We start from the raw sequence: 10,185 nt of genomic DNA on the forward strand, positions 1-10,185 counted from the left end.
TGGAAAGGGCAAGATGATACAAGTATACAATATCAAAGTAGTTATTTAAATTTTTTTATGAATATAGCACTTTAAAAAAGAGTAGTATGGTTCAGGGGGAAAAAAAAAACATAGCTAACTAGAAGATACAGCTGCTGTAGTAATTCTGGGCACCGAATTTAACCCACTTAAAAAAATATATCTATAAAGTTCATTTAAGAAAAAGTTATTTGTATCAATGCACAAGTTAATTGTGTGTTTCTACTCATCCTCTAAAAGCTGTTGACAGACACTATTGCCCAGGCTTGCATGTTTCTGCTGCTATGTTTGAAGCCAACTTACTTAAAAGAAGCAACCAAACATTAGCTTGGAAATTCATTATCCTCCTGGGAGGAGGGAGGGTGGAGGGAGGAGTTGAAAGGTGACATTTTGCCAAAGGGGAAAAGACAAAGTCAATAAGCAAAACTTATCTTTCAGGCCTTCTTCAAAGTTATTAAAGGTTGAAGTGTTAATAAACTATTAAAAATGTAGCGGTGTCCTTTTTATTTTGGAACTTCTCCCTGACTCCATTGAGTGAAGAACAGGTGCCTCAATCCAGGCAGCACTGGGGATGCTCATGGGTCTCAGATTCAGAAGAATCATCTTGACAAATTTTCTTTTTCCTTTTGGGAGTCCACTGGTTTTTAGGTGTGAATTGACTTGCTGGAGCAAACACTTGTTTCAGTCTGTAGCAAAAGATGGAATGAGAGCTATGCAGTTACAGAGCAACCCTAATAAATAAATAAATAACACTGCAATGCCCTCCTCTCCAAGTTTGCAGGTGGGATTGAAATTCTGTAGCCTGTCTTTTCAGCTGCATTGCTGTGAAGGTAATAGTTCACTGCCTTGCCTGCTACTCTGGTTCCTGTGGAATGGCTTTTGGGGGATTGTTCTGGAAGGCCCATTTGTGTGTAGCACTCGCCACTGCTGCTAGGGAGCCTCTGTCTTGGCTGATCCTGAGCTTCTGTGGTAGCTTTAGGGTGGTGGCACATTGGAGTGTTGGACAAGAGGGGGAGCTAAATGCAGGAGTCAGTTTTCACAAGGGTTTGAGCTCCTTCCTGTGGGAAGTGCTGAAACTAATGATGATAAAATGAAGTAGGTTGTTTCTTGTACAAATGTATTTCCCAGGGACACTGAAATAGTGCAAGCGTCTGATTGAAGTTGGTCTGTTGTGTTTTTCTGTTTCAGTGTGTGTTAGGTATGTTGGGGAATTGCTGATTCTGACAGGGCTGCATAAGCAGAGGTAGTGCTGGTGTTGTCACCTATTTATTTGCCCTGTATGTGACAAATGATCACATAGAACAGAGGTCTTGTGCAAAGGCAGAACAGTTGATTCTTCTATCTGGCGTTGTTACTGGCAGGGACTGGTAAGGTCCGTGCCTCATTTGCTGGGAGAAGAGTTTATGTGTTTGTGTGGGGAACTAGATCTGGAACCTGCTTTGGATGAAATCACTGTTTTATCCACTACAAATTATGTTTTAACTGAATCCTGATATAAGCATGCAGTGCCATTTTATTTAAAACTTGGTACCAGTGTATGTCATGTTGGTAACACGGCCAGCAGGGTATTGAATCTGTGTTTGTACTGCAGCTACTCTCCTGCTGGCAATGGTGGAAGGCTGATGTCCTCCCTCTTCCTTAGAAAAGACTTAAAAGGATGTTTGTGGTAACCAAGCACAGAGTTATGGACAGACAGCTGTAATTACAGCAAAGCAATCTGAGCTCAAGCACTTGGAATAAGTGAAACAGTAATTGAAGGGTGGCTGAAATAGTTATTGTTACCTTTTGAATTGGTTGATAAGAAAAAAAGGCTTTGTAAGTTGTTTAGTTGTGATGGTTTGTTCTTTTTTTTTTTTTCTTAATGTTAGACTGCTGATCATCCAAGTTCTGCAAAGGGAAAAAAACCCCCAACAATCAACCAACCAACAGATTGCCATAGCCTAGGAGTAATTATTTCAGGATTTTATGGAAAGTTTTTACTAATATTGGTGGAGGCTCACATGCAAAGATCAATTTAGAGAGACTTATTTGGTATGAGTATCTAGACTTTTCTCGCAGTGGGTAATAGTTAAATAGCAGTCTTTGTGAATGTCCTGGTCTGCCTTGTCAAGGATGGGTTATCCTGGCTTTTGAGATAGGGAAACTGAGGCATCAGTGTTGAGGCAAATGACTAGGTAGTTTAAGCACAGCCCTTATTTTCTAGCATACATTCTATCCTGTTTCTCATCAAGTATTCCTTGAGCCACGTCCAAGTCTTTTTTTTTGTTTGTTGGATTTCAAAAATCCTGCTTCGTGTTGCTCAGACATCTGTAATAGTCTTTTGAAGCAGCCTCCTAAAGACTGAGCTGTTGCTTTGTCTGTTCCTGAGGCCAGGTGTTGAACAGACAGAAAATGTAACTGTTAGGTGTTTAGAAGTGGAATGTGCTCACTGGGATTATAATGCCTGACCTCAGCCAAACATAGTTGAGGGAGGAAAAAAGGAAAAAATATGCTAAGCATTTGGGTGTGTTGTGTTTGTAGTCCTGAAACATAAAAGTCGGTCTGTGTTGCAAAAAACTTCTGTGGAGCCAGTGCTGTTTGCACTTAACAAGTAAAAGAAAGCAAACTGTCCTAAATGTGTACAGCTGCCCTGTTGGTGGGGGTATATACTGTTGCATTGGGTTTCCCTGGCAAGGCTTTGGTAGTGGGGGGGCTGCAGGGGTGGCTTCTGTGAGAATCTGCCAGAAGCTTCCCTGGTGTCCTACAGACCCAATGCCAGCTGGCTCCAAGACAGGTCTAACACTGGTGAGTCTATCAGTGATGGTGGTAGTGACTCTGGGGTAACGTGGCTATGAAAGGGGAAAAGGTACTGCCTAAGAGCAGATTGCAGCCAGAGTGGAGAATATGTGTGAGAAAGAGCCCTGCAGACACCAGATGAGTGAAGAAGGAGGGGCAGGAGCTGCTCCAGGCACCAGTGCTGACACTCCCCTGCAGCCCATGGGGGTTCATAGGGATGCAGAAATCCACCTGCAGCCCATGGAGGACCCCACGCTGGAGCAGGTGGATGCTTGAAGAGGCTGTGACCTTGTGGGAAACCTGCAGCGGAGCAGGTTCCTGGCAGGACCTATGGACCCATGGAGAGAGGAGCCAATGCTGAAGGTTTTCTGGCAGCACTTGTGACCATGCTGGAGCAGTCTGCTGCTGGAGGAGTGCACCCTGTGGAAGGGAGCCATGTTGGAGCAGTTTGTGAAGAACTGCAGCCCATGGAAAGGACTCATGTTAGGGGGTTGTGAAGGACTGTGTCATGGGAGGGACCCCATGCTGGAACAGGGATATATTGTGTGAGTCCTTCCTTGAAGAAGGAGTGGCAGAGACAATGTGTGATGAACTGATCAGAACTTCCATTCCCCTTCCCTCTGCACTGTTTGGAGGGAGAGGAAATCAGGAATAAAATCAAGCCTGAGAAGAAGAGAGGGGTGGAGGGAAGATGTTCTAAAATTTGGTTGTCTTTTTCATTATCCTACACTGATGTGGTTGGCACTAAAGTAATTTGCCCAATAGTCTGTTTTGCCCATGATGGTAATTGGTGAGTGACCTCTGCCTGTCCTTATCTTAACCCGTGAGCCTTCCATTGTAGGGGAGGGGAGTGATAGTACAGCTTTGGTCAGCGTCTGATATCCAGCCACGGTCAACTCACCACAATTGCTCTTCCCATGGAAGTGGAGAAGTATTTTTCCTTTGCTGCTTTGATAGCCCAAACACAGATGATACAGACAGATACTTCAGCACTTCTTTTTTTAAAAAAAGCACTTCTTTTTTTAAAAACTAAACATGTTTGACTCCTGCAAGCAAAGATGCTCCAGAATCCATCTGACTCAGAGGTTAAGCCCACTGATGTGTTTTCACTCAAAATTAGTAAATGTTTCTATTACTGCTTTTCAGACTGCAGTAGATTTCTGCACTAGGATGAAGGTTGGTCTGAGAAATGTTAGTAATGAGAATAATTATCTCTGTTTCTTAATGCTTGAAAGACATTAAATCCTTTTGGAGTCTATGGAACCATGTTATGGAAAGGTTTAGGAAGAAAGTCTACAGAAAACAAAACCTGAACTTTGGGTCCAGCCCTCTGGAACTGCAATCAGAAGTACTAAGAGTGCAGCTTTGATAATCAAGTGAGTGATTCTTAGAAGAGGAAGCTTATATAGTGGCTATTTTTCACTGCTTGCCTTATTCTCTGGTTAGTTTAAAATGTTGAAGTGATAAGTATGAGATATGTGTCCCACACCTCAGGAGTGGTTGGTGTCAAGTGAAGAAATTCAGAGTATGGTAGGAAGAGATGGCCATGACAAAAGTGAGGTGGACTGCATCAGAAGTGGCTTTGTGGTGGCTTTGTAGTGCTAGGACGCCTGGACTCTTAGAAAGGTCTGTATGTGCTACCTTCTCTCTAGACACATGCTGGGAGCTGCCGTGCCTTCTCCAGGCATGGAGATTTCTCTCCAGTTTTAGGGTGTAAAGCCTCTAACATGGTGGTTGCCCTTGTAAACAGGAGAACGCCAGGAGAAGGATTTTAATTTTGTTTGTGCCCAGGATTGTCTAACTTCAGATTTCCAGTGCAGCCTTCAGCTTCATGGCAGTGCTTTCTGGCTGCACTGAATACCTTGAAATACTTTAGCCCTTGGGCCTCTCATTTCACATCCCAGCTTCAAGAAAATGAGAACAGATTGCCTTCCTGATTAGGTGAAATATCTCTTCATCCTGCCTCCACAGGAACCAGGTTACAATGGCAAAGGAAGGTCAGCGTATTTGTGGAAAAACCTGACTTAAAAGAGACAAGATTTATGTGATTGCAGCATTTTAATGCTGCTGTTCCCTGTGTGAATTTGAAATCTAGTTCAAGCCACATTTGATAGAGAGGTGCATGTTTCACAGATACCAATTACCTCCAATTAAAGGAAGATTAGAGCTCGGATGAAAGACATTTCAATTGAGTCTCCCAGCCTGGGCAAGCCTGTGTGGCAGGCTGGAAAGATATCTGTTCTTCTTGCTGCTGTTGGCATCCTTGCCAAGCTGTGGGCATGGGCACAGATCAAACACCCTGGCAGCTGCTGGCAGTGTCCCTGCTCTTGTCAGCAATGGGATGAGTGGGCTACAAGGGATTGGGTTGGCAGGAGCAGTGGGGGCAAGAGCTGTCCCCAGACTAAGCTTGTGGAGGGGGTGTGGAGGTAAGACTGCTTCATCTACCAGGGAGTAGGAATGGATGATCCAAGAAAACTGCTAATAAATGGGCTGAAAAATGCTAAAAATTGGAAGAAAGTATAATTCTGCATGTTATGCATCCTCACTGGTCTGCTCAGGCACTTCAGAAACACTAATGGTTCAATGATTGCAAAGAGATCAGAGGAGTCTGCTGTTCAGAGTGGCCAAAACTGAGCTCAAAGCTCCTTGTAGATCAGAGGTTTTTAATAAATTCTGGATTTCTAAATCCACTTTGTGAGGTGTGTAGAGGTTGCATTTGTGGAAGTAGAGGTTTAGAAATGAAGCAGCTAATCAAAAGTAAACCAGCAGCATATGAAAGGGACCTCCTGATTTCCTTGGCTACTGCTCAGGGAGAGCAGCAGGGAACAGTAGTGTGTGACTAGAGTCCTCTGGTGCTCTGTGCACACAACTCAGCACACTAGGTCAGCCACACCAGCAGTAGCTGCCCTGTGGGCAGGCATGACAAGGGGGTTATGCAAAACCATTTTTTGTGTCTGTGTCTGTTCATGTTTACGTCTGAGTTGCGAAGACTGATCTTTCTGGGGTGCCTGTCTGTGGGCTGGTGGTTGCAGCAGACTGGCTTTCTAGAGAGCTTTGCATTGTGTCATGCATTTGTAATTGCTTCAGTTGCCTCTAATCAATTTTCTTCCTTCAGCTGCTCCTAATTTTTGAGTTACTTTAATACTGCTGATTTTGAGGGTGGCTGCGTGCACACTTCCTTCCTTCTTGCCAAATTGGAGCCATCTCATCTGAAACCCCTCTGAAGTGCACTCTGAGCCTTTGCAAGTGTTGAGACCTTCAAAGAGAAACATGAGGTTTAAGCAGCAGAAGGCTCTCACACACCTGAACTTCCAACATCCAGGAGCAATTGCTACTGCTTTTGTGTAGTGCACAGGTCTCTGCTGTAAATGAAAAAGCATTTTATATTAAAGTAATTTAAATATAGATTTTATTTACAGGACATCCTTCCTGGTCTCATTGCTGATGGCCCCTAAGTCCTGTATGCCCCCTTCTGTGTCACTTAACATGGATAGTTATCTCCTAATAATGGAAACTTGCTGTTATAACAGGGTGAGACAATAATACTTTAAGATTTAAAATTATAGTGTATCTGTCAAAATTCTGTAATTCTCCCCCATATTTAGTGTATTTGAGAGTTTATACAGCTCTTAGTTTAAATTGAGTGTGAAATAATTATTATAAATGTCAGTAATTCCCTGGATAAAGTACTTTCACATGCATTGTGTATGTATCACTACAATTTTTGGTTGGTACCTATATATACATTTCTGGCCAGATTTTGAATATGGACAGATGGTCATATGTTAAGGCAGTGCAAGGCTGCCAGTTTAGTAACAGTATTTTCCTTCTATGGAAAACGCATAAATGCAGAAGTGATTGGTACAGCTTAGGTCATGTAACCATTTCCCCTGTATTTCCTTGCAGAGTGTAGAAAAGGGAATTGTTTCGTGCATAGGTTCAGCAAATTTTGACCTGATCATATGGCACTGGGCGTGCAAGGAGGGCTTCAATGAAGGCTGCAGGGGCAAAGCTTCATTTTGGCATTTCCTAGCTTCTGGGAGTGTATATTCACATTTTTCTGAGTGCAATTCCTGATTTCTTTTATCACTACTGCTCCCATGGATGGTGCGCCCCTCTGGTAAGAAAACAGCATCATGCATCATGTGGAATGAAATTGCAGCGTTAGTCTGAGCCTCAGGGAAAACTTGTGAACTGGCTTGAAGAGATGGATGCTTTATTTTCTGTACCCTAAAACCATGGTTTCCGTAGAGAAACTGGCTTTGTTACTCATTCAGGTTTTCTGGGTGTTTCTTTTTGCAGCTTGTGCTCGATAAAGCGGACAGAGCCTGACGGCTTGGCAGGGTTTGAGCGCCGCTCCCCTCCCTCGCCGTGCTCCCGCTGGATTTTGGCGGGAGGACGCTGGGACGGGAACCGGTGTCCCGCAGGCTCCCGCCGCCAGATGGCGCTGTGCCCCCGGCCCGCGCCGCTCCCGGGCCGATCCAGGGCCCCGCTCCCGCCTCCTGACAGCCCGGCCCGGGCCGATGCAGGGCCCCGCTCCCGCCTCCTGACAGCCCGGCCCGGGCGCTGCTCTTTACTCCGCTCCCGCTCTCCCAGAAAACGGCGGAGTGTCTGGAGACTTGGTGTCTCTTGTTTGTAGTGTTGAAACTATTGTTTGTAGTGTTTGTTGGAAGATGCGATTGTTTCCAGAAAGGCCTTAGAGAATCCTAGAATGGCTTGGGTTGGAGGGGACCTCAAAGATCATCTTCCAGGTTGCTCCAAGCCCCATTCAGCCTGGCCTTGAACACTTCCAGGAATGGGGCATCCTCAGGTTCTCAGGCAACCTGTTGCCAGAGTGCAACAGGTGCCTCACCACTCTCACAGTAAAAAAATTTCTTCCTAATATCCAGTATAAATCGACCCTCCTTCAGTTTAAAGCCTTTGGCCCTTTCCCTTTTGCAGCAGGCCTTGCTGCAAAACACTTTTTAGTGTGTACCCATCTTTCTGGTAGACCTCTTTTAGGTATTGAAACACAGTAATAAAGTGTCTCTGGAGCCTTCTTTGAAGTGAACGGTGCCAGATCTCTCAGCCTTTCCTCACAAGAGAAGTGCTCCAGCCCTGATCATCTTCACGGCTCTTGCCTGGACCTGCTCCAACAAGTCCGTGTCTTTCTTGTGCTGAGGACTCTGGCGCTGGATGCAGCACTCCGGATGGGCAGGTGAGCTCTCATATTGAGCAGTTAATAAAGCTGATGGCCATAGATAATTTAGATTATTTTTTTGGTCTTTGGTTGGCGCTATATGCAAAGGGATTCAGTAGTTGGACAGTTACTTCAGTAGATTAATAATGCATGTGTCTGTCCAGTAAGCATCTGTTCTTTGAATGACAGTACATATGTCTGATTCTGTTATTTTACTGTGTTAATCTAGGAGGTATAATGCCCAACTATCCCAAGCATAAACTTTTTTCTCCCAGCATTTTTCATTTATTTCTTTGAAGACAGCACTACCCTGTGCAGTGTGCTTTTTCATTTTCCAACAGACCATCTTGGAAATGGCAGGAGACAAGGAGCACTGGTGTTCTCATGGGAACGGATGTCTGCCTGCTTTAAGGTGGTGATCGTGGGCAGTTCCCATTATTGGATGACATGCAGGAATTAATTTACTGTCCTCAGGGCTTGGTAGTACCTTAGTTAGAATCCATGCCACGGACTGGTCTATACCCTGGAACAGACTTGTGAAGAATATAGATGGGCAGAGGGTGCCTGATAAATAATTGCTCAGGCCAACAGCACTTCTGCCTTGGCTGTTAGGGCTATACTCGTGGTATGATTCCTCAAAACTGTGTTTGTCTCTGCCTGATTCAGAAGTGGAGTCTCTTATTATTATTTATTGCTGGTAGAAAATGGCAATGAAAAAAATCCAAAGTGATTGCACTAGAGAAGGCTAAAAGGAAAAAAATACTTGTAGAGAGTAAAAATGATGGAAAGTTAATGGAACAGAATGAACCAGAATGAGTGGTGCTGTTTTTTTGTTGTCTGTCCTTCCCTGTTCTGTCAGGACCGAGTAAATTATGCCAAGTAGAATCTTGCAGAATTTTGCAATAAATTGCCTGAATTTATCCATACTCACTGCTTTGTGAGGAAGGGAGGCCACTTCAGAGGCTGTGGCCTCTGCACTTGGAGTACCTTGTAATTTTGGGCATATTTCCTGAAAACAGAACTCATCTTTCAGGGATCTCCTGAGTCACTTTGAAAAACTCAGGAACGGGTAAACTCCAAAGCTTTTTATCGTGGTGGTGGAAGGCTCAAAGCCTGCTTTTCACCTCTTTCTGTGTGTGAGGCAGGAGTGAAACTGCAGAGCACTGAGCAAATATAATTCTGTTATCCCGTGTCTTGCTTTCCCTTTGTGGTTTGTTTCAGGTTTTTCTTTCTTTTTAAGAAGTGTCTCTTCCCTCCCTGCTCCTTGCCCCAGGCTGTAGCCCTTAAAGCAACTGGGATGGAACAGCAGAGAGGCAATAGTTGTTTCTTTGTTTACATCTCACTTACAAAAAATACTAGGTTTCTGTTGAACAATGTCCTTTGTCCTGACACAGCTGTTCTCACCACACTCTCTCGTTACTCACTGGGCACCTCCAGCCACAATTTTATTCAGAAAACCTGGAGATGTGCTGTGAACCCCAAATCCCATGTCTGTGTCCATCAGAACTGTTCCTAGTGACAGACGTGTTCTGAAACAGATAATGTGTATGTAGTAAAAAGTGAGCTTTTCTGTGCACAAGTTACTCAACATTCAGGTTTTTGGCTGTTTCTTTCCAAGACACCAAACATTTGTTTTACACTTAGAGAGTCAACAGAACAGGAAACTAACATATAGAAGAGGCAAAAATGCCTTAATTTTACAGTTAGGCTTTTTTTTTATTTCAATCAATAGTTTAACAAGTGCTTAAACTTCCCCAGCAGTTTAATCTGGAACATAGTTGAGAAGAAAAATATCTTCTATAACTTTACAAAAATAAAAAGATTTTTTTTTCTTTTAAAATCCTGCACTTTAGGCAAGCACACTCCGACTCAAGCAAGACTGACATTATATCTTAAAATACAAACTTCAGTTCATAGAAATGACATTCTACTCCAGGACAGCAGGCACAATAAGTAAATGGTATAGAAACAGAGTAAGAACACTTGTTTTGACTTTTCTGATCCCTTTTGTCCTATTTCTTGAATAGAGCCTCTTGAAACAATTTGCCTAAGAATTTCTTTAGGTTGCCATTTCTTCTGTCAGGTGGATCCTTGAGTAGGATATTACTGAGGGAAAAGCTTTCACCTGTCTTGGCAACAGCTGAAGATACCAACATTAATGGATTAATTTTTTTTTAAACCTTCTGCATTTCAGCAAGGGACAAATCACCCAG

This window comes from Melozone crissalis, unplaced genomic scaffold (genome assembly GCF_028551555.1).
Source record: "Melozone crissalis strain CALT ecotype California unplaced genomic scaffold, PUWL_Pcris_2 ptg000042l_1, whole genome shotgun sequence".
Lineage (NCBI taxonomy): Eukaryota > Metazoa > Chordata > Aves > Passeriformes > Passerellidae > Melozone > Melozone crissalis.